Source organism: Sebastes umbrosus, chromosome 1 (genome assembly GCF_015220745.1).
Source record: "Sebastes umbrosus isolate fSebUmb1 chromosome 1, fSebUmb1.pri, whole genome shotgun sequence".
NCBI classification, from domain to species: domain Eukaryota; kingdom Metazoa; phylum Chordata; class Actinopteri; order Perciformes; family Sebastidae; genus Sebastes; species Sebastes umbrosus.
Window position 1 is genome coordinate 11,027,868 of NC_051269.1, and position 18,124 is coordinate 11,045,991.

The 18,124-nt window shown below is 39.6% G+C and overlaps 1 long non-coding RNA gene across 3 annotated transcripts; it reads right to left on the reverse strand.

Annotated features, from left to right (window-relative positions):
• Positions 1-4,937: 4,937 nt before the first annotated feature.
• On the reverse strand, positions 4,938-8,002 carry LOC119475186. 3 transcript variants are annotated; one of them, XR_005203747.1, is made up of 5 exons: positions 7,124-8,002; positions 6,823-6,984; positions 5,952-6,016; positions 5,692-5,761; positions 4,938-5,085 (listed from the first exon to the last, which is right to left on the reverse strand). It is a non-coding gene; the product is annotated as an uncharacterized LOC119475186 (long non-coding RNA). The 3 variants fall into 3 exon arrangements; XR_005203744.1 differs by having other exon boundaries at positions 4,938-5,119; XR_005203734.1 differs by lacking the exon at positions 4,938-5,085 and having other exon boundaries at positions 5,126-5,761; positions 7,124-8,000.
• Positions 8,003-18,124: the final 10,122 nt, after the last annotated feature.

The following is an 18,124-nucleotide window of genomic DNA, read 5'->3' on the forward strand; positions in this document are numbered from 1 at the left end:
ATTGGATCTAATATGAAAGGCTAGCGTTTATTCTGTTTCTTTTATTGATGAGAGGAAAAAGACTAGAGCCTGTTAACTCCACCTAAATGCATTTATTGGGTCTCTTTTATAAAGTATTTAACATGTTTGTATTGCATGCATAAAACAAAGTTGGGATTTATCAAACGTATGTCTCTTTGAAATGGCTGATTTACGTATTCCAAGATAATATAAGATGATGAGGAAATGGAAGTAAAAATGGTCAGGAACGTTCATTTATGCACAAATTCACTCTTCTCACGATTTATTGATAAGGCCTATTGCGAATTGGGTCGCAAGGATTTATCCTTTCTAAAGAAGTTGGTGCTCAGAAAAAAAGTTTGAGAAACACTGATATAGAGGCATCAGTAATTAATTGAGACGATTTCATAAAAGTTCCTCATAGTAACTTTAACAGAAAACCTGTATTTGTCTTAATTGGATAAATATGAGTTAAACATTTCCCCATGTGATATTGAATACTTAAATAATATCAAAAGGTATCATTAAAGATAATAAAAAGTGATAGTTACGGCAATATTATTTTTCCCCATGTTGCCCCACCCCTGTCAAAGACAGTTAAGAAAATGAGTTTGGATGGACGCCCTGCGTGTCAGCCACACACCGTCATTCATTCATTCTGATGCAATGGATCCAAGTGCAACGCTGAAATATCGTGAAGGGCAAAAGGTGGACTATTGACTCCACTAACATCATCCTTTAAACTGTATCACAATATCGTGATAACAAAATACTCAGACGATATTCAGTTCCATATCACGATAAAATGATTACATCCAAACATGTACCAGCTGTACAGACACACCTGCACACATTAGCCTCGTCACTCCTCCTTCCTGCTGTTTCCATTTTCTAAATTGATTTCATTACAGTGAAAACGCCGTCTGATGACATACTTAAATATGCAGACTTAATATCCATGATCCAGTGACAGGCAGAAAGAAGTCGACCTTAACACAACTGACTTGCATCAGGCAAGATCACATTAAGTTGACCCAACATCATCTGTAAAATGTTGTATGATGACTTGAGATCTATGTCGGACTAATTGTAAATCAAAAGGAGAACAATACTCGACAGTCCCAAATGTGCAGAATTCTCCATTCAGTACCAACTACAGAGATATCAGGAGACGCTTCTTAGGTAAATTATCTGCACTACTGAGGCCTGATGTTCACTGAAGCTGTGATCTCTCTTAAAAACAGAGGAGTTGTCAAAGGGCACTACATGAAAGCCGACCGATGCTTTCTGGCTCTTTGTAGTCTGATGTAGTATATAACATCTTTGCTATTTGGCACCTTTTGTATTTTCTGTGTATTATGATTTATGTTAGAGAAACATTACGGGGAAAATGTGACGAAATGAGTTTGGATGGACGACCTGTGTGTCAGCCACACACCCCGCCACCACATTCGTTCTGCTGCAATGGATCTCATCATTCCAAGAGCGACGCCGAAATATCTTTAAGGGCAAAAGGTGGACTATTTTCGTATGTGTGCAAATAACAACATTTGGAAGAAATTGCTCTGAGTTTCATATAACGTAGACTCAGCTAAGTGATGATATTTTGCATTCCTGAAGAAGATTGTACATTTAGATAGCAGTTATCGAAACAGGTTTCCTCCACATAATTTAGAAATGTGGAAATAATTTCCCCCATGCAAACACCTTATTCATCTACACACACACACACACACACACACGTGCACTGCAAAAAATTAGACCAGGCTTTTAGGTGTCAACGTGTAGAAAATGCACACTTTAGCACTGCTGTAAAAATGAGCTATAGGACATTCTGCCCTCTCTTATGCACACATTTCCTCAGCTAGACCTCCAACACACACAAGCTCCAACTGGTTTGTGTGTGTGTGCGTGTGTGTGTGTGTGTGTGCGTGTGTGTGTGTGTGTGTGTGTGTGTGTGTGTGTCAGGCATATACACCTGATGGACGGCCACAGCCGCTCCCCATACACCTCAATTAGGTAGCTGGCAACAACTGGCAAATAGCACAGGATGTGGGTGACACAAAACCCAGTTTTTAAAACCCCAGAGATACCTGAATATAACGTAGGTTACCAGACCGACACTATTTATCTCATCTAATGAGATTAACCCGGTTTTATTAAAACAGTATCTGTATTCAAGCATAGTTACAACAAATAATCGAAGTACTTCTGAAAAACATTAGCTGTATTTGGAGAGGAGATATTGCTGCAAGATTATAAACAATGCATTTTAATCATTGAATACAGGTGTAGATTTATAAAATAGATATTCAAATACAATAAATATCATTTTTAAAATCCACGTGAAGTTGTTCGCAAATCCATCCAGACAAACCCCTTTTCTTTATGGTGCTTAACTTAATCAATGATGCAGCTAATTGTCCTTTTAAGTCAATCAACAGTAGGCCTAATATAAGATAAGTGATTTTCCTGTGAAAGTCACCTTGGCATTCAGGAATAACAAAGCGATCACCCAGAGGATGCCTCAGGGAGGAAATCATGTAAGATTCTTCATTTCTGTGAACCTGGTTGACTAATCACCACTACAGGCTGCATCATGTTCACATCAGATCATCACGTCATCATCACGTATATAGACTGGAATGAGGGACTCTGGCTTCACTGGGTTTAATACTGGACTGAAAAATCTGAAAAATGTCATTACAAACTAAGCAACGGTCACTTAAAAAAAAAAAATTTTTTTTAAAAAAGGCAAATTGTTTGAATAGTTGGGAATAACAAAGCTGAATAAACTGCTGCGTGTGCAGACGTTATGTTTCAGTCTGCCTCCGTGTGTCATCCAAGGTGAAATTGTTCCATTTCAGAAAGAAATTGCGCTTTAAAATTCAAATATTATTTCAAAAAACTATTTCCCCAACAGGTGAACACTGGAAAAAAAGTCCAACACTATAGTTTACACCCAGCTGGATGCTCAGCTTTCTGTGCCTGCATGAGGTCACCTGGATAAAGCAACACACTGCCATACTGGCCTCAACTGCGTCTATACATTTCAACTATGAACATTTCTACAAGACTGTTCACTGCAACAACAACAACAACAACAAAAATGATGCTCCATTTGTCCTCCGTACAGAGTCATGTATAGTTTTGGGAGTTCGTGTGAGAAACGATCTGAGCTGCAGGGACTTTCACCTGAAGGTTTGCCATGAGACCATGGAAGAAGCTATTACGCGTATTAACTAATTGGTTTAGTCTCTGAATCAGAATCATCCTGTTATAAAACACCAGTGTATATCCTGCTGTTGCTGCTGTGGGATATAGAGGAGTATTTCCACGGTGCGTGTGCAGCAGGATCCAGTGGAGGACTTTTTTTTAGTCTAGCCTCGCTGTATAGCTCAGCCTATCCATCATCATGCGTAAATGGGATATTCTCCCACCCCATGCAGCGACAGCAAAACAACACTGTTATTATTATTATGATCATTTTATTTTTATCCCTATATGGATGTCCTAATGAATTCTTGCTCGCTTGGTTTATTCACCTACATGGCACCTGTGCATTCTCCCTATAGCTGACTATGACAGATTGAATAAGGCTTTTGGGTATTAAACTATAGCTGTGTTGACCATATTCAAGATTCAAGAGTTGTATTCGCCATTTGCACCTATAAATAAGTACATTGGATTTCTTTACACCAAGTCAGCTTTAAGAAAATTAAAAAAATGTAGAAAAGGCACAAGGTAATTACAGTACAAAAAATAAGTAGCACATTCAACTACAACAAAATAAATAAATAAATTATTAAAATGTAAAACGCCCTCAGTGTAGTCAATATATAAACTAAACTACCCTCTGCATAGGAGCAATGACAGATTGGATAAGGCTTTTGGGTATTAAATGCTGCTGCTGCTGCTGCTGCACACAAACAACAACAACATTATGAGAGCAGACATTCATAACGTAGCATCAAGAGACAGGAAACTGCGTCTCCTGTTGTTTGAACATCATGGACAGCAGCAGCAGCAGCACGGAGGTAAACGGAGCTGCATGTGCATCATGTGCAGGCGGCTCGGTGGGGTCACCTGTCCTAGTTCTTGGTTCCTCCACTCCGCATCCAGGTTTATCACCCCCAAAACGGTGCAGGGTACTTACGTGTAGTGTTGTGGGAAGAGGTGGGTCCCGTCTGTCGGCGTGGAGACGCATATGATAAGTACAGTTTGCATTGTGAAGAGGCAGAAGATACCGCCATTTTCCATGAAATATTCAAGAAACTGAGGATAAATAAATAAGAGAGAGAGAAGGAGGACCGGAAGGACACAGTCTCTCTCTCGGCGGCTGAGCTAAGAATAACCCGGAGAGAAAGTGTGTGTTGGTGGTGATGGGTTGGTGGAGGAGGCTTCTGCACACTTCAGCCGGGCAGTGGATCAACCTCAGTCGGGGATGCACAGAGAGGACTGGCAGCTGAAGAAGACACTGGAGACCAGGATGAGGAAGATGCTCTTCTGCTGCTGCTGCTGCTGCTGCTGCTGCTGCTGATGTGCCCGCCTGCTGCTGCTGCCTGTTTGCGCACTCGCTGCTGTCCTCCCTCCCTCTCCACCGCCGCACATTTGCTCCTTTTTCTCTCTCCCACTCTTTCCAATGTAACAACCATGCAGAGTAAAGCTCAACACCACAGTGATAGGGTGTCCTCCATCTATCCCCCCGGTTTTCAAAATAAAACCATTTCTTGTTTTGAGGGCATTAAAGGGACTGTTTGTAAGAATCAGAAATGCTTGTTAACAGCGACACCTGTGGCCGTTAAGTCAACGAAAGTCAGCGTCGGGCTCGCACTTGTGCTCGTTCTACATAGACATGAACGAGCATCGCTCAAAACAGTGAGACGACACATAACACAATAAATCACAAGTGGCCACTTACCGCTTTATTGTTTTTGTATGGTATTGGCATTTCCAACTGATATTTGAAAACCTTTCTAAAAAAATGTAAGCCTCCGCTAGATATCAGGAATTCTTGATGTAGGATGCGAGATGCTACTCATCTACTGTACTGCTCTTTGATGTATCCAGGTAGCCATTTACATACTTGCGACACCATCGCGCACTCATTTTCATAAAGCTTAGTGGTTGTGTCCGTTGCAGTGAAGGAGAAATCAAGTAAAAAAGTTAATACAAATAAAATAAAATCTACAAAGGGAGGGAGAATATCAAACGAACTATTTACATATTTACAAGCTATAGGAACACCCTAATCCAGAAAGAGAGTGAGAAAAAAACTCAAACAAACTATTTACATATCAGAGAAGAATCAGAGAAATTATTATTCCGTAGCCTACTGTATATGTATTATAGAGTCAACTATTTAATAACTAAAACATAGCCCACTGTGTATGTATTATAGAGTCAACTATTTATTAACCATCTAAAACTACGTATTTATTTATCCATTTCTGTATGCACAACTGTTTCAGAATCAGTATCTATTTATAAGAATGTAAAGTTGTGTGTATTATATACAATATAGAAGACATAACCATAGAAACTCACTACAACTGAACTCCAACTCCAGCGGCAAGCAGCGTCTTCCTGCCTGCCCCACACCTTCTGACTGCCTGCTGACAGGCTCAATAGAAGTACTCTGCATATGTGCACTAGTACAGTGTAAGTAGAAACGTGGGGCTTAGTGCTTACCTAGAATGATCAACCAAGGGCTATCAGGAAGGGTGAGGGATGTCTTCACAGTCGCCGCTGTGTCTGACACCTATATAGGAGACAATAAAGGCATTGCAATTCTAAGTTAATGTTAATACAATTAAACAATGCTTTAACTATAGTTGTCATCAATTTTCCTTTTTAAAGAAATTATTTTTAAAATTCCACTGAGCTCCACTCATTGCATTTCAATAATTTCAATGTCTTAATCTGAAATAAACTACATCAGTTATACTCACATCTGCCTGCAAGATGAGGACATCTCTCTTCTATTTGAAGCACCCTGCATGCTCATGTGAGCACCCTGCTTGCTCAACAGTATTCTCTCCATCATCTCTACATGTCCTGATCTGACTCAAAAGATTACCAACTACACAACCTTTATGTGTTCTTGACAAGTGTGATGAAAAAGTGGATATCACAGTAAACATTTTACCACAATTTGTGAATGGACATAAGACTGGTTTCCCCTCTTTAGTGTGAGTCTTCAAGTGAGAAAATAATTTAGACAAACTGTCACATTTGACAGTACAGAAATCGATGTGGCATGATAAAACGTCTAATGTTAATGTCCTTATGCCAGAACATCCTTACCTCAAGCTTGACTCCCTCTGATCTGGGTGATCTCTATTTACATGGCATTTTAAAGCTGTAACTTTGCCAAATGAACGGTAACAATCGTGGAAAGCACATTTAAATTTGATGTGTGGGGTGTTTTGGTGAACTTTCATATGCCTAACAAAGGCATATTTAGTACCACATGCATGGCGGCAAAATTGACAGTTGAACATTCTGGAAACACAAGATAAATACTGCCTCGTCTCCCTTTTAGATGTTGCTGCTGCCTATTAGTAATTATATTGAGAATTTAAATGCTGACTAAGCTAAAACCAGCTAGCTAACGAGCTAGCGCTAGCTAACAAGCTAGCGCTAGCTAACGTGAATATAAGATAGACTACTGATGTTTGTTACCTGTGATACTAATGAGTACTGAAATATAGACGAAGCTAAGAACAGCTAACGACCTAACGTTAGCCAGCTAATGTACATACATGGAGGAACATGCACTGTGTTAGCAAAGGTACAACACAACTTGATGATTTGACTTACCATGAAGTAAGGTAATGTAACCACTGGAGTTTCCCTTCGTCTGGTCTGACGATCCAAATGGAACTGGCGGTGGTGAAAATAAAAAGTGTTTATCCAAACTGCTGCTGTCTCTCCTCAAGTTGCACTGGAGAACAACGATGCTGCTGCTGCTGCCAGAGTGAGCTGTTTAGCTGTTGACCGTTGAGCTGTTTAGCTGTTTAGCTGTTGACCGTTGAGCTGTTGACCGTTGAGCTGTTTAGCTGTTTAGCTGTTGACCGTTGAGCTGTTTAGCTGTTTAGCTGTTGACCGTTGAGCTGTTGACCGTTGAGCTGTTGAGCTGTTGACCGTTGAGCTGTTGAGCTGTTGACCGTTGAGCTGTTGACCGTTTAGCTGTTGAGCTGTTGACCGTTGAGCTGTTTAGCTGTTGAGCTGTTGACCGTTGAGCTGTTGAGCGTTGAACTGTTGACCGTTGAGCTGTTGAGCGTTGAGCTGTTGACCGTTGAGCTGTTTAGCTGTTGACCGTTGAGCTGTTGAGCGTTGAGCTGTTGACCGTTGAGCTGTTTAGCTGTTGACCGTTGAGCTGTTGACCGTTGAGCTGTTGAGCGTTGAGCTGTTTAGCTGTTGAGCTGTTGAGCGTTGAGCTGTTGACCGTTGAGCTGTTTAGCTGTTGAGTTGTTGACCGTTGAGCTGTTGAGCTGTTGACCGTTGAGCTGTTGAGCTGTTGACTGTTGAGCTGTTGAGCTGTTGACCGTTGAGCTGTTGACCGTTGAGCTGTTGAGCTGTTGAGCTGTTGACCGTTGAGCTGTTGAGCTGTTGACCGTTGAGCTGTTGAGCTGTTGACCGTTGAGCTGTTGAGCTGTTGACCGTTGAGCTGTTGACCGTTGAGCTGTTGACCGTTGAGCTGTTGAGCTGTTGACCGTTGAGCTGTTGACCGTTGAGCTGTTGACCGTTGAGCTGTTGAGCTGTGGCGCTCAACGATCAACTCGAAAAAAATACGCGCGAGAACTTAGAAAAATAGCCGTTAATTTATTTTCCCGAGATTCTCAGCGGCAGCAGTAGATTACTGTGAAAAGATACACTTGACCGCTGGGATCATGGGAGCAAGCGTTCTGACTCCCAGAATGCATTGCTTTCACAGTAATATACAGTAAAAGCATTTTACAGTATGTAACTGTTAGAATCTCGCTGTACATTTACATCCAAGTCTTACAGTGTAGCTTACATAGCAACAGCGTTAGCTAGAAACTTTCAAACATAATAGAGTACAAAATGTGCACTTTTCCTCTATAATGAACAACAACGACGTATAACAAATTCTTAACAACATGTGTTTACAACGTTATAGTGCTTTGTGGACGTTATTTAGCTTAAACAGGGGAAATAGTGAGAGAGAAGGATGAATGAATCACACAATCAACCCACACACACATCTGCATCACCTATCTGCATTATTTCTCTTTCTGGTTCACTGCATATGTGCTGCATAGTCTCTACAGTGACCAGTTTTGATGCATATTTACATCCAAAAATTAAATGACATGTCCTGAAAATGATACAGTAATAACTGAGACAACAAAGAAATTAGCCTTTCTCTAAATAAATGAATTATGCCTGAAAAATTAATTATTCTTGCATTATTCTTGCCTGTCACACCAGCAGCTCCTACAGTCTTCTCCAGACACAGCTCATTAATTGAGGGCAGGGGAGATGCAGATTCGGCGGGACAGATCAGATCCTTGAAACTTTGCGACGCGCCGTATAGTGCTGGTGTTGCTGAACTGTGGAAGCAAGATAGCCGCTGGGCATGACTTGGATGGGGACCTTTCAAATCCGATCGCATCGCGTTTGGTCCTCCATCCCGGCCCCGGCCACGCTATATCAGAGCAGATAACGTGCTCCAGTAAAGGTTACGACTCATGGTGACATTTGTGTTGAGACCCAGCAATCCTTGAATCCTGTGGACTAATCTGGAATTCATTCAAGTGCCTGCTTTTGTGTTTGTGTGTGTGTGTGTGCGTGTGCGTGTGTGTGTGTGTGTGTGTGTGTGTGTGTGTGTGTGTGTGTGTGTGTGTGCGTGTGCGTGCGTGCGTGTGTGTGTGTGTGTGTGTGCGTGTGCGTGTGTGTGTGCGTGTGTGTGTGTGGTTGTTTATAATAAAAGTTGGTAAATCAAAATAGCTGGAACAGACAGTCGATTAAGATAGTGAAATAGGAGTCATGAATCCCATTAAATCCCATTCTGCCTTCATGTATTTTAGTATCAGAGACCGGAACACTTTCCAGAGGCAGGAAATGACTGTTGCACCACTTTGTTGACCTTATTCATACTAATATAAAGATGTGAAATCAACTATGAAGCTAACATATTTTTTGGTTGCAGATAGCCTATACAAGTCTATTTCTTGCTCTCTTTAAAACAGAGCTGAGCATTCTTTTTTTTTAAGAATTGCACGGCATGGTGAGTTTTCAAAAAGGGAAATCAGAAACATGATAAGAAGACAATCTCTACTGTGTGTTAGAAGTCTGAAAACAGGGAGATTACGGAGTCTAGAAAGTTAAGATTGTTCTTTTTTTCAGCTTCATCTGAGCTCAAATTTAATTTAACAGCTATTTTCAATTTTGTCTCTGACGTCTTTGTGTATGCATGTGTGTGTGACTAACATTTGTCAGGATAAACCATTTTAACTGCAGGCCTAACATATGTTTATCTGTTGACTTGATAGTACTTTTGAGGGTCTGTTCAACAAGAAAGTACTGTGACACACTACATGGCCAAGAATATGTGGACTCCTGACAATTAAACACCGATATAAGGCTTACAATATTTGACATTATTACTACTGCATTTTACTGCGTGTAGTTGTTGACAAGAACATGCAACAAAATTATAGTGTGTTATTAACAGGGATTGAATGTAACCAAGTACATTAATTCAAGTACTGAACTTGAGTACAACTTCAAAGTACTTTTTCTTTACTTGAGTATTCATATTTTATGTAACTTTGTACTTCTACTCCACTACATCTTAGAGGCAAATATTGTACTTTTTATACCACACTACATTTGTCTGACAGCTTTAGTTACATGTTTCCTTAATCTCTGATGACATATCATGGTCATTTTATGATTTATTATAGGAAATATACACTGTAAATTATTTCACATGCATTCACAGTAAATTACTGGATGCTAGTTGCATTCACAGTAAGATACTGTATCATTTTTACAGTAAGGTATTGTGAAATGACAGCTGTATGCTGTGACCTCACAGTAGTTATGCCAGTATATTACTGTGATTTAGCAGTATGCTGCTGTAGAATTACTCTATTTAACTGCAACTTCACAGTAAATGTTTAGATTTAGCAGTAGGCTGTTGTAGAATTACATTGTAAACTACACACTGTAAAATATTTGACTGACTGTAAATTACTGGCTACTAGTTGCATTAATGCAACTCAGTAGCCAGTACTGTGCCGTAAATTTACACTTAAAAATCATTGTAAAATACTGAAAAAGTAGTATCTGTTAAGTTAACCCATCAATAACTTAAAACATTGGAAAAAAAGGTTAAATTAAAATAAACTATGTTATAAACTATTGTTAATAAACTGTAACAAAAATATGATCAATTTTACACATTTATTTAGCATGAAGAGAAATCTCTCCTGATGAATTCACAGTAGCTTGCTGTAATCACAGCTGTAATAGCCATGCCTTGCATTAATTTCACAATAACATTATGAATACCGTATTATATGATGTGATGTAATTATAATGTAATTTATTGTGAATTATTACAGTTGCATCTTGTGAAATCTTGGTAATAATTTACAGTGTATTATATATTGGTCCTTTAATAAAGGATCTGAATACTTTCACCATGGTTATGATACCGCCTATAAATGCTAAATATGGGAAATTAAAGAAAAGTGTTACTAACCTCAACAACCACAAAACAAACTTGATTGTTTGTGGTAACGAGACTTCTACTAATCCCACATGGAGTCTGGGATCTGGGGTGCTTTGCGAATAAAACCTTACTTTCCCATTTCCAAAACACCCGGTTCATCGCACTTGACATTCAAACTTTGTCAAAGAAAAAATTACGAATCATTATTAGTATTCTGCATTAAATTGAATCTGGTATCCAATCAGCAATTTCCCCGCTGAGGTGACCAGTGTGACACTCCTCAGTGCCACAGCAGTCTCCTCTCTCATAACAAAAGCATTTTTCTTCTGAGATCCACTTCATTACCCAGACTAATATGGAGCAAAATGTTTATTCAAATGAGCCAAGTTCAAATCCTTTAAAATGAATGAGGAAAAATGCTGAAATGGATTATATGCTTGCAGAAAAGAAATCATATTTGAATTAATTACAAACTGAAAGGGCGTCTGGGTTGGAAAAAACGCTTATTCTCCTTAGTTATTTTCTTATTAGCTTGCATTTATTTATTCTCATCATCCGCCGCCGCCCAATGCCATCAATATGCGTCCATGAAACGGGAGCATAATTACATTTGATCAGCATCAACATGACAACGACAAGCGTTGTGAGCAACTGATTGGCCGTTGTTTTCAAGGAGAAAGGCACACTGTGAGCTTTTGATTGGCCGCTGCCAGAGGAAAGACTTTCTATTAGCGATTGATTGGGCAGTGTAATTTTCCACCTGAATGGCTCCCGGGGGCAACACACAGTTATTGTGACTTCGACAGGGGCCACCTTTGTATCACCAGTGTGTGAATGTGGGTTTCCTTTTGCTCTTAAATGGTAGGCCTATTCTCCCAGCTCTGATGGGGTCTTGCAGGGCGGCGGGGGGGTTTGCGGATGAGCACAGGGCTGCCCGTCTCAGGAGAAGTCACATGGGACAGGTCACCTCTCATCAGGAGGCATACAGACGGACACTAAAAGACACTGTGATCTGTTTTAAACACATCCCTATGATCTCATATAAATGTATTGATCACTATCTGTGTGTCTGCATCCAGCCATGTGACGACGCCCTCCTGCAAGGATGTGGTCTGACTGCTGCTGGTGGCGATCCCACCAGTCGACAAACAGCCTCTCTAAGTGCAGAGATACAGAGCGCCATCTCTTCAGAAATAGGACACTGTGACCTCTCTCACACATCGCCTCTTCTGCCTTTTCATTTCACGTCTCCGATTCCCTGCTCTGATTTCATTTTCGTACATGGAGATGTGATAATAAAATGTGATTCAAGGACCCCTCTCTGTCAGTTTAACAGCTTACTCACTCACAATCAGTGCTTTTAAGTGTGAATTAGTGCCATGTGATTCCAGGTGCGGTTTACCATCTGCCAAATGCATATGTGTGATCATGTGGAGCTGCGTTTTTTTTTAAACTCTGGAACATTGTGGGACGAAGACTGGAAACAGCTGACCAGACTCTGACCAAAGGTTAAAAAAATCTGCCTACCAGCCCCTCTAAAGATCACAAATGAACTTGTCTCATTGTGTTTGTTTAATCTGTAGAAAAACCAGAGGAAACTCCGAGAAGTCACTGCTAACCGACCGAGAAATAGTCTGTCACATTACCATTTGGTTACAGTTAGGGAATGACCACAGTCATAGTTATAAACCACAGACTGTGTACAATGATGGACGACATAACAGCTACCCAAACAATCCTGTCTCACTCCCGACTCGTCAAATACCGCAGATTGCCCAGCGCCCCTTTAGCGACAGTAGTGACGAACCGTGCTTTCAACTAACTCCAATGTAAACCCACCCATGGCGTTATTTGAAGGTCAGAGCAAGTGACACAGTATTAATAGCGTGAGAGTCTACTCAGGGCGGGCGGGTCAAACAAACACAGGACTTTCAACCAGGAGACCGCTGTTCGTGGCCCATGTGAAACTAAATGTAACGTTGACTTATTTTGTCACGTGAGTTGTAAGTCAGTGAAGTTAACGTCAACCACAACCGTTTCCTAACCCTACCTACGTGGTTGTGTTGCCTAAACCTAACTTCCAGTGAAAATGGAAGTTAGGCATCTTGTTGTTAGCGGATTGGTCATAGATCAAACTAAAAAGTCAAATTACACGCCAAATAAATTCTTCCCAAAGATGATTTCTGACATTTTAGGTAGGTCTCGTCACGCTGATGTTTGTTCAAGTGTTCGTTTTCCTGATAAGTTTGACTTTAATTAGTTATTTGATGCTATAAAAGGGGGTGAGTGGTCATGATTGACAGCTGCTCTGAGTGAAGTAGTCATGGAGCTGGAGGCTCAGGAAGTGTACTAAAGAGGAGATGTAACTTTAACTTTCCATAACCGTCACGAGTCTGTGTAATAGAACATGTGTCAATTTGATCATAAATGTAGTTATAGAGATATTATGGTTAATTGTTGTGTCTTTCTAGCCAAACAGCTACCGTGGTGCTAACGTAGCAGCTAGGTGGCTCACGATAACAAGCCGCGGCCATGGCACTGCTCATGATTGGTTCGGGTGGGTATGTGGGCGGGACCTCGATACTGCGGCTCCAGTCCACCGATCACTACTGCGCAGACTCTGGCTCCAAATGACGTCAAAATCTCAAGATGGAAGCTCCCATATCCGGGATATTTTAGCTCCACTTTTGTACAGTGGGAGGAAGTCTAGATGCGTCGTCCATCTTTATATACAGTCTATGTCATGACTGATAGGAAACAGGAAATGAACAGCGATCTGGACTTTGTGGCTCAATAACAACGTCACACCGCTATTTTGTAGTTTCAACCTGTTTCCAGTCTTTGTACTAAGCTAAGCTAACCTACTGGTTGCAGTTTCATATTTAGCGCAAAGACATGAGAGTGATATCGATCTTCATGTCTAACGCTCGGCAACAAAGCAAATATGTGCATATCGAACTCTTCCTTTAAGTCAAACATTTAACAATAGCCTGATCAATGCCCACCACCACGGCTTTGGTGGCATGTAGGCACATAAATCATGTAAACAAGTGCGCATCAGATCTTTAAGAAACCTGATCAGAGAGTCGACTCCTCTGAAGGACAAAGACAGAGCGTGACAAAACAGTTATTAAACCAAGAGCAAGCGAGACGATCTCTAGACCGAGCAGCAGGGAAAGGGGAGACGTGACCATGGAGGGGTGACAGAGCGAGACGCCAAAATGAAGAAATGCAGAGATGAGAGGATAGAGAAATAGAGGGCCTGCCAGACCTGACAGAGGCTGGAGGGAATAAAGGGGACCTCTCAAACCAGATAAACAGATCAGACTGGCTTCTGCTCATGTAGTCACTTATGACATTGAAAGGTAATTTTAAAGTTTGTGATATGTAGGGCTGCCTCTCTTGGTCTTCGTTGATGAAGATTTCTTTCACCGATTGGTCATTCTTTATGCTTTTCTTATACTGAATGACTTATTTCAAGAAACTTACGAGCACATCTCTGGTAAACACAAGATTCAAAGTGTTTTTGTGTGATTCTTTGCGGTGAAACTCAGTTTTACAGTGTTAGTCATCTAAGAATTTCTTTGGTCGGGGACAACCCCAGTGATATTTAAAAAAGGTGTAAAATTATAGTTATATCAAATAATTCTGCAGTTGAGGTTTCAACTTGTTGTAAAATGTCGAGTACAAGTTTTGCTTTTGAATGTTCATGGTTTGAATGTGCAAACACCATAGATAGACTAAGACGTGGACGTAGTCACCGTGACGTCACCCAGTGGTTTGTGGTTTCCGTTTTGAAGCTTCGAGTTCGTCATTTTGGCCGCCGCCATCTTGATATTTTGCAACCAGAAGTGACATGAGAGGGTGGAGCCAAGTATGTCTATTTGACTCTAAATGGGACCATAATTTACTAAATGAACATCATGCTGTATTGAAGAAGACTTGAAACTAGCGATTGAGACCATAAACTCATGTTTACAATGTTTACTGAGGTAATAAATCAAAGTGAGAAGTACAATCAGACTTATTTTTGCAACCAGAGGAGTCGCCCCCTGCTGGCTGTTAAACATAATGCAAGTTTGAGGCACTTCAGCATTAGCTTCACTTTTCAGACCCGGCGGTTGCCCACTGGCAAACACAGGTGGAAAAGTTCAACTATAACATTGCATTTTAAATATGATTTTAATGTAGTAAACAACACAAAAACGTTAATAAACCCAAGCCGATTAAAAACAACACATAATTATCATAATTCCTTCTCTGCGTTTGGACAGGGGGAGTCGGAGGGAGAAGAAAATAATAATAACGAACAGACTGACAGCATTGAATGTTAATCAGTATGAGAGCCCTGTTGTGTTTTTTTCCTGCCATTATCAAGTAACTACAGGTAAATATAGTGTTTTAGGATAGACATTAAATTCTGTCCTCGGCCTTGAAAGCAAATTGTCTGTTTGTCTGGTTCAACAAACTGCACAATCAATTCTAAAGACTTAAAAAGCACACCTGCTGTAGGTATCTCGCCACAGCTTTCAAAAAAGCATCTATCTCCTCTTCATTTCCTCACAATCCAGCCAGAGATGATAAAGTCGGAAGTAGGAAACAACGAGGCCTTGTGGGAGTCTGTTCTTCCAGCCTGCCGGTCCTCGGAGGACAGAGGAGGGAAATTACTATCAACGACACCAGTTTGGAGCAGCGGTGGCGATCAGATAAGACAACATTGTACACGCCACTCGTAAATCAATCAAGGTCACCTTGTGCTCTCTCTGCTTCTCTTATAGTTTAATTCATCATGAACACACTGCTGCACAGTTGCGGGGATAAAGTTATCAGAACCAGACGCACTGAGTCAAATATGTTTTTGACTCTTCTTGTGATTACTAACAGCCACAGCTCTGACCTTGATGTCTCATGTCTTTCTTCTAGCTGGCTGTCCCATAACGCCACCTGCTGGTCACAAACCTCCACACAGAGGTTTTAAATGAAAGCCACAGCTTGTAAATTATAGGCAAGTGGTGTTTACTAAACTAACAAAAGTCCCAACATAATGTTATTTCAATTAACATTAAAGATCCCCTCCAGACAGTGGTGGAAGAAGTATTCACATCCTTTATTTTAGTGAAAGTAGCAATACCATAACATACAAATACTCCATTACAAGTGCCCTGCATTTAAGCAAAAGTACAAGAAGCCAAATGTACTGTGTTCAATAAAAATATTATGGGATTATTATTACTGATTTATACATTTTTAAGCAGCTTTTTAATGTGTTCAGTCAACGTGGCACCACTTTTAACACCTTTATAAACTACTGGGTAATTAATTTCTAGCAATAAATGATCATACTTTACTAGCTAATCATTTGATTTGAATGAAAAAAAAACAGTAACACTTAATTCTCAGGTCCACAAATTTCATGGTAATTAGGTGATATTTAGCAAGTAACCTATTTGAAAATTTCTTTGGATTTACTGCCAAATTATCCCAATATTTACCTCAAAATTGATAAAAAATTACTTTATTATAAACATTATTTAATAATTATATTTTGCTATTTCCCAATAGCTGGTAATTTATTTAATACATTTCCAGGAAAAGAATACAAAGTTAATTGATATGCTTTATTTCCATGTCTGCTGATAAATAGATAATTATCAAATAACTTCTTTGAAATTTCTTAAAAAAACTCCCTGAATCATCACATTAGCTACCCGGTTACATTTGTGTAGACAATATGTCACACAATAGTGAGATTTGTGCCTGATCAGAAGTGTCTTCTATTGGTTTTGGTTTTCCATCTCCGATGAAGAGCAGCCGCTTCTCAAGCCTAAAGGCCCTATTTTAATGATTATATGCTATTTTAGTATATCATTACTAAATAATGTTTATAATAAAGTAATTTTGGATAGAATTTTGAAGTAAATATTGGGGTTATTTGGTAGTAATTCCAAAGAAATTTCAAATAGGTTACTTGCTAATTATCACCTAATTACCATGAAATTTGCGGACCTGTAAAATGAAGTGTTTCCAAAAAACCCTAGTATGTAAAGTAACTCACTTTAACTTTAAAAGTACAATATTTTCCACTGAAACATAGTGTAGTATAAGTATAAAGTAGCATAAAGTGGTAACACCCAAGTTAAATACAAGTACCACAAATGATGCTTTCGTACAGTGTCTGAGTAAATGTACTTTTAGTTACATTTCCACCGCTGGTCATTTTGGCCTCAGTATGAAAACGCTTTTCTCACATTCAGAGGTGTTTACTGTGTGTGTTATATTACTGAAGGACATGAGTGCAGGTGTGAGACTGATTAGAAAAAAGAAGAGAGAAGGGCTTAAACAAGAAGAGCAGAAAAACACAGGCAGATAGAAAACGTCCAGACGCCCTCACTTGTCACAGGAAGTTCCTCTTTTGTCAGGGTTTTACACCGCAGGCTTCTCCCCAGGTGGCATGTTTGATGAAGGTGTGAAGTATCAAGGCTTAATGTCAAGCCCACGCCTGCTTTAATTAAATTACATTTTTACTGACAGCAAAAACTCTCAAAATGTATAGAGAAAATATGATCTTACAGTGTTACATTTTATGTTTACAGATCATAATTACTGTAAACTAACCATATTACCACTACTAATAATAATAATACAAATAAAGATGATCTTATTTCCATTAGTTATAATTTCTTAGGTGTTCATAAGTTTGCTTCTACTGTACTATTAGTTCAGGGTGATATGGGATGGATTCCTGGTTCAATTGCTAAAATGTGAAATGATAAGAAAAGTGCAATTGTTTTCTTAATATGTCAGAATACAGGATCAATAAGAAGGTTTTTCTTTGGAGTAAGTCACATAATGCTCCATGGGCTACAGAACGTCATGCTATTTTTGAGGAAGCTGAATTACAATATATGTACAGTAATAATTTATCATGCAGCATGAACATCAAAAAACAAAATTACGAACATATATTCAAATCAAGCACAATTATGGCACTGAATCTTATGTTCTAGCAAACTTATCAAGGAGTCAAAGGTCTTTAGTTGCACAGTGGAATCCTTCCTCTAGCCCTTGAAGTCGGTAGATTTAAAAACATCCAGGAGGACACAGGTTGTGAGAAGTATGCGAGTTAAGAGAAGTTGAAAATGAATCACATTTTCTTTTGTACTGTCCAAACTATGATGAGTTAAGAACTTTTATTTTAAATTAAATGTCTGTTCAAAATCCAGAAATGTTTTGGTGCTCGGATGATGACAGAATGGAATGGCTATTTAATTTTAATGCTTATAAGTTGACTACTTGTGGAGTGCTACTAGCTTGGAAAAAACGTCAGGATGGTTTATTTGTTTAGTATTATTAGTAATTTATGCTGCTAAACTGGTTTCTGCCTTTGTCTTTTCTAAATAATGGTGTTTGGGCTGG